Source organism: Periplaneta americana, chromosome 12 (genome assembly GCF_040183065.1).
Source record: "Periplaneta americana isolate PAMFEO1 chromosome 12, P.americana_PAMFEO1_priV1, whole genome shotgun sequence".
Classification (NCBI taxonomy): domain Eukaryota; kingdom Metazoa; phylum Arthropoda; class Insecta; order Blattodea; family Blattidae; genus Periplaneta; species Periplaneta americana.
Window position 1 is genome coordinate 51,427,881 of NC_091128.1, and position 6,976 is coordinate 51,434,856.

The 6,976-nt window shown below is 42.5% G+C and overlaps 1 pseudogene; it reads right to left on the reverse strand.

The window, feature by feature from the left end:
• Positions 1-766: 766 nt before the first annotated feature.
• LOC138710420 (cuticle protein-like) lies at positions 767-6,168 on the reverse strand (annotated as a pseudogene).
• Between the last annotated feature and the right edge of the window lie 808 nt (positions 6,169-6,976).

Genomic DNA, 6,976 nt, shown 5'->3' on the forward strand with positions numbered 1-6,976 from the left:
CAGAAAAAAAAAATGTTTTTCCCAAATGTTTAACAATCTCTTATTCGGTAACCATTGCGAGTAAGATCGTGATTTTTGCCCATATCGTTAGGAAATCTAATAAAGAATCATTTATCCTTCTGGAGTATTTCAATAGCGTGAACAGTTTTCATATAAATTTAATTTTAAAAACTCCTAAATTCAAACCATTGCACGAAGCGAACGCGTGAAAACGTCTTGGCAGCTTACGCACAGAGAGTCACTGAGTTCGTTGCCGTCTTACATCTGTATACGAGTAGAGTGTTTAGCGACGATGTAGCCGGACTGCTGAAACTTCAAACTTAATTTCTAATAAACCGTGCATTTAATCACGAAACGTAAGATAGGTTTTATATTTTATATTCATTTACGTGTACCCTATCGTCTCTTTCAATCTGCAAGATTATTTCACTTCCACCCTATATAGTAGTTATTTATGCATGTAACTTATGTAAAATGGACTTGTGTGTCCATATTTAGGTACGTAATGTATTAGATGATGCATGTATGTATGTACGTACGAGTATGTATGTATGTATGTATGTATGTATGTATGCAGTTTTGAAGCCAACGATGGGAAGGTAGAGATAATAATTAAGGAACACCATTTTTTTCTCTTTTTATAGCACAACAATTTTATTGCATGTATATTCCATACTTTGTTTTACATTTTTGTTTCTTTGTAATACATAATGCTGCAAAATAAGAATAAATTTTATTATAACAATACGTACACACTCAACGAGAAAGACAATAACACTGAAGAAGAACTGAGTCTAAGAGAGAAGAGTGTATAGAGGGCCCTGACAATTTGTGTTCACGAAGATGTACAAGAACAGAACAATACTTTTTCACTCATTTTGACTAAATAAATCTTAGAACCTAAAGGTGGTGGCCATAGCTCTGGCAGGCTAGTCCGCCCAGCTGATGCCACCGGGCACAGTGCTCGCTAACTTGCTAATGGTGGCCTCTGGTGGAAATCGCTTCCGGATATTCTACAGAGTCGCTCTTACGTTCTGGACTCCCTTAGGGCTCCAGAATGGGCTGATGTGAGCGTCTCCCTTAGTTGCGTCGCGTCGGTTCTAAGTCCGATTCACATTGAAACTCTGACACTATCGCACTTTGGAACTTTGGTTCAATTGTCCTGTTGACTGGCTCTTGTAATCAGCCTAAAAACCTGAGACAACTCTTAAGTGTGAGACCTGGACACTCACCAAGGAGGGCGGCTTGCTGAGTGCCGCAGTGAGCTGCACGTAAGAGTTGGTCTGTCTTTTAGTAGTTATTCTTCAATGGGGATCAATCTTGCCGAGACTGCAGCAGGTACTGTTAATGACAGGTCTAGCCAGGGTAGGAACGGAGATTTAGGGGGCGGCGGGGCCGACGGGCAGGTTGGTGGCAGCAACGCGGAAGCCGAGGGCGTCAGCGTGGTACTTGCTCTGCACGAGACCATGGCCGTCCACGTAAGAGTAGCCGCAGTGGGTGATGCCGTCAGCGGTGCGCACCTCCTGCTTCTGGGAGTTGCTGTCGGCGTATCCGTAGCTGTAATGTCCCAGGGTGTCCTGAGCCTGGTACTGGCTGGAGCCGGACACCGCGGGGGCGGCAACGGCGTAGGGAGCTGCGTGGGCAACAGCGACGGCGGGGGCAGCGGCGGGAGCTGCTACGACGGCGGGAGCGGGGGCGGCAACGACGACGGGGTCGGCGTGGGCGGAGACGGTTGAGTAGCCAAAGCTCCTCACGGGCTCAACGACGGCGACGAGGGGCAGGGGCGGCGACGGCAACGGGAGCGGCGTAAGTGGCAACAGCGGCAGGGGCGGCATAAGCGGCAACGCTATGCTTCTTGCGGCCCTGCAAACCAAGAGCCTCGGCGTGGGCGGCGAAGTGGGCGGTCTTGGCGGCAGCTAATTCGGGGATGTCGAGGCGCACTCCAGTGTGAACAGCGGGGATGACGTAGGCGGCATAGTGAGCTGGAGCGGCCACGACGGCGGGGGCGCCGTGGATAACGGGAGCGAAGGGGGCAGCAGGAGCGGAAGGACAGACGGGAAGGTTTGTGGCAGCCACACGGAAGCCGTTAACGGGATCGGAGACGTAGCACGAGGCCGTGTCCATCGATGTAGGAGTAGCCTCCGCGAGTGATGCCGTCGGCGGTGCGGGTCTCGGTCTTGGCAGATGGGGCGCTGGGCGTGTCCTGGGCGTGGTACTGGCTGGACACGGAGGTGGCCACACCAATGGGGGCGGCTAAGACGGCGGGAGCGGCGGCATAGGACACGGCACCCAGAGCGACAAGGCGGGAGACGATAACCTGTACAGAGAATATACGCGAACGTCAAATCTGGCACCCTGGCACCTGGCCTTCCCGTGTTCCAATCATAGTTGGAGCAGCTAACTTTTCAGCAGAAAGATCGTGAAGATTTGCGGTGTGGTACAGTTTTCTTCAACGCATTATCTTGATATTTTCATTTTACTAAAGCACCGAATAAAAACAACATCTGCAGTACAAGTACATTGTTAAAGGTACTCTTTAAAGAAAGGAGTAATTTGCAGGTTAGTATGGTAACTCCACGATCTGAATTTATGTTAATAAGAGAATTGCCATTAAATGATATATAATTCCCCACGGCGTTCTATCAGATTTCATAAGAGTTCATTTTGTTAGTCTCGAGGACATGGAGATTCTGAGTATTTGCAGCGTGGGAATAGTTTTCTTTGAGTTCCATAATTTCAGCGATTATTACCATATATATATATATATATATATATATATATATATATATATATATACTTATAAGTTATACTATAAGTTGAAAGTGTAAACTCATACCTTATTGTTGAGGGGCTGGGGGAGGGGGCGCGGACGGTTCGTCGTCCCCCTTCTTTGCATCTTGGCCCTGTTCTTCGGGAATTTCTGGAGCTAGTTCCTCCGAGTAGACCCTTTTCAATTCACCCCCCTCCACAACAACAAAGTGGCCGGTGTTTCTCTTGCTGTGAGGAATAAAGATTGGCGGTGGGGTTTCTTCTCCTGCCAACTGCCCACCCTGACCACTCTGGCCTGGCTCTTGTCCTTCCTCTGGTTGCCGAGGTAGATATTTAGAGTAGTCGGTGACCTTGATTTCTTGCTCAGATGGTGTATTCAGGTCCTCCTCGCGCAGTTTCGGGCGCCTATGTCTATCCTTGAATAGGATGTCTTTGGGATAGGGCCCCTGAGGACTAATGCGTTTCTCGCCGGTGATGGTTTTATATATCCCGTATCCTGTGCCTATCAGGGACCCTACTCCAAGTGATGTTGCTCCGATATCAAGTAGTCTTCTGTTGTGCGAAAAATATTTTACCGCTGTTCTGAACGAACGGAACATTTTTCCTAATATTCAGAACGTATGTAACACAGCAACGGCATTCCTATTGTTGTCATACATCGTCTCCATAGAGACCGCAGTTATTGTTTCATGTAGATCAGCGGTGAACAAACTAGGTATCGTGATTACATCGTGTAATCAAAGTCATTCATTCTGGTAAGGGGAGTTTCCTGTACATTGCTCTCTGTCTCGCTCACGTACTGAAGGTATCAGTGTCGGTACCATGTCGCTCTACAAACCCTCTGTCTCTCTACGAGCGGGAAAGAACGTTTCGTACAGAATGAGAAGAGGAATTTATTCGATGTTCTGTCGGAGAAAATGTTAATGTTCAATTAATAGTCGTATACAGAAGCGCCATTACAGAGCATTACGCTGAATACACAGGAAGATAGTGAGGAATACATGTGAGGCTCTTGAGGTTGTAAGGAGAGAAGAAAACAACTATTTGCAAGGTGGAAAAATTTTCTAGAAAAATATATAATGGCAAATTTTCCATCTCACGTCACAATATTAATTCAATATACTTATATTAATAAATCTTTAAATCTGACATAAAGAGAATATAGTCGCTTCATAGCTTGTGAACTACACTTTTAATTTCTTTGAGTAACGCTCCCAACTTTTCGATACTTTCTCTCAACGTTTTCAAATAAACTATATGTGAATTTAAATTCTAAGCTTAATTTATATTTATTAATATTAATATGAATATTAATTTATATTGACATACACCAAAGAAATAATTTCAGTGTAAAAACTTCACAATGTCCTACTGCATGTAATTAATTTGGAGTATAATAGGCTATTTTCTTCAACATTTGTGCATTAATGGACACAGTAAATAATAATGCTTGACGAACAATGAAAGAGTAGGGTCTATTACTTTAAAGTTATTAGTATTTACTACGTAAAATGAAATACTTGTTCGTTTCTTGTTGTTTCGAAATTACTGTAATTTCTTTCTTCAAATACTGTATAAAAATCATATAAATTAGTTATGCTTTACAAACCAATACTTTGTGAAGTATAACTGAGTAAGCCTAAAGTACCTTGTATTACAATTGTCAAATATAGACACTGATAATAACTGTTTTTTTTTTCGTTAATGTTTGTAACACTTAGATCTAATACACTATATTTTTACTTTTTGTTTCTGTCTTACCGAACTGGAAGGTCCTGGGTTCAATTCCATTTGGTGAGGGAATTATCTCGTTGCCGAAACTGTTAGATCGGCCCAGAGGTTTAGTCAGCCTCCTATAAAATTTAGTACCGGGTTTTCCCGTGGTAAAAAGATGGACGGAGAGTGGTCCGATCACAACTTCATTCTAGTGCAGAGATAAAAAAATATATAACTCTACCTCCTTGCCCCCCAAGAACCTTCATGGCGGGTAAGGGGCTATTTTTACCTTTACCTTATCATCTACGAGCTCTTACTTTTCGAACGACTCTCTTCTTTTTTCTGACACTCAAGCTAGAAATTTATTCTCATATCTAATTTTTCACTAGCCCTGGCTATATTTTTATAAGACATGCAATGAGCTCCATTAGATGGAGTTAATTGTAACTTTGATGAAATTGTATGATTCTATTACTGACCTTCGTTTTCCAGCTCAGTACTGATTCATTAAAGTTCTGAGTTTATATCCCAAAATTAACCGAAACTGGAAATTTCAGATTTTGAAACCGCTTCTCTCGTTTTCATTAAAATTAATTTTACACAACGTCATAATAGGCCTAATTTTAATTTATAGTTACATTTACATGCTACGAATGGGATAGTTACTATATTATAAGAAGCACGCCAACGAATATTGAAGAGTACAATACCTCGTTTAGCCTTCTGAATGGACAACCCAACGCTCTCGTTGCGGAGTATGTTGCGCAATTCCTTAGCGAGTTTGACAATTCGCCGGACGTGAGAGGCATTTTTCTCTATTTAGTCACACACTGTGACTGATGATTCTGCGTCTGGATGCTAACAACACTTCATACCAAGACCTCTGTTTAATTTCAAGTTCGTATCAATCTTAAAACTGTATCGGATTCAATTTTGTTCAGAGGCGGCTCGTTGTAAGAGCACATAAAGGCATCAGTTTAATGTGCAATTCTATTGTTTACGATTGTTAATAGATTTTACACAATCCATACAAATTACATAACGCACTGCTATCGGAGCGGCCATGACATGAATTTTCTGTGCAGGAGATCAGAGTTCAAAATCCTAAAGGTTTCAAGTGGGATTTATGACTGGCTAAATACAGAACAGGAGCAGGTTTCTTCGAAATACTTCGCTTTGTCCTTTCTAGTGTAATATCAGTGGGATGATGATGTATTTTGAGGGCTGTCTGGGTGGAGTACCGCTATTGTTTGGGGGAGCGGTCTGTGTTTTCTGGTGACCGTTAAGAGACTTGCCTGGTTCCGTCTGTATAATATCTCCGGAGCTGAGAAAGCCACCCTTACGCTCACTCATTCATTTCATCCCCACCTTCTGGGAATTTTACGCTTAATTAAGCTGTCTGTAAGTCTACACGCGGACTTCGTCTTCGTTTGCCCCCCCCCGTACAAACAAACACACACATAAAGGATATTTTGCTTTAGTCTAGCGTTTAGCGTTCGTATACTTTTAGAAATATATTTTATGATGATGATTGCCTTGTAACAACAGAAGAACGAAACAAAGAGCACAGAATAATATTGCTGTAGCTGTACTCTTTGAACAAAATACAGCGTGGTAATCGATCAGGCCCAGCTTCATTCTCGATACTTAGCGCGGCATACTAGAGCACACTATCGGATCAAATAGAGAATTTCACTTATTCTATTACCTTTCGTAATAAAGTAATGACGAAACTATGACGCATCTATGTAACAGTTGTATTTTTATACATTACATATGTAGTGATTATTAATCATGAATTAATAAACTTTGTTACACACTCATGAGGTATCTCCTTTTTTTTCGACAGGTATATAGTTCGTCACCAACACGTACAAGTTTCTCAACAGGCACTAACACTAATACGGTTTCACTCACTCACACCTCCGCACCGTTGCATATATACAGTTTTCTTTCGGTCCACCGAATACTAGATTCCCATAAGATGGATAGCGATAGAATTCTACTAGCACAGAGTTCAAAGTTTCCTTCCTAAATATAAACTCGATTTATATCGCTACTGCTGTTTATTCAGTGTGCTAGCATATTTACGTATTGTGCATATACTATTTTCGAATCTACACTCCTTTTATACACACTAGCAATAAACTTCCACACGTGATCACTGTTAAATTGGAACAGCAGGGTAATACTGGTGACAGACTACAGTAGTAATCGCGATTAGCACTTATCGCGATCATGCCCGATCGCGATTACCGAAAATGTGGTGACCCACTACATCCCGTATGGTCAACACAACGAGTTAGAAAGAGAAGACTATAGAGTGACCATGTTGTCCTGTACAGCGCTCTTTGCGGTGCCACCGCGAAACACGGCAGATCTGAGCTAAGCGCCCACCTTTGTAAAAATTCGTCTGCTTACAATGTTGTATAACGGAGGTAAGAAGTTCAAAAAAACGACGAAAAAACATGCCTGTTGTGTGTGCTGCATA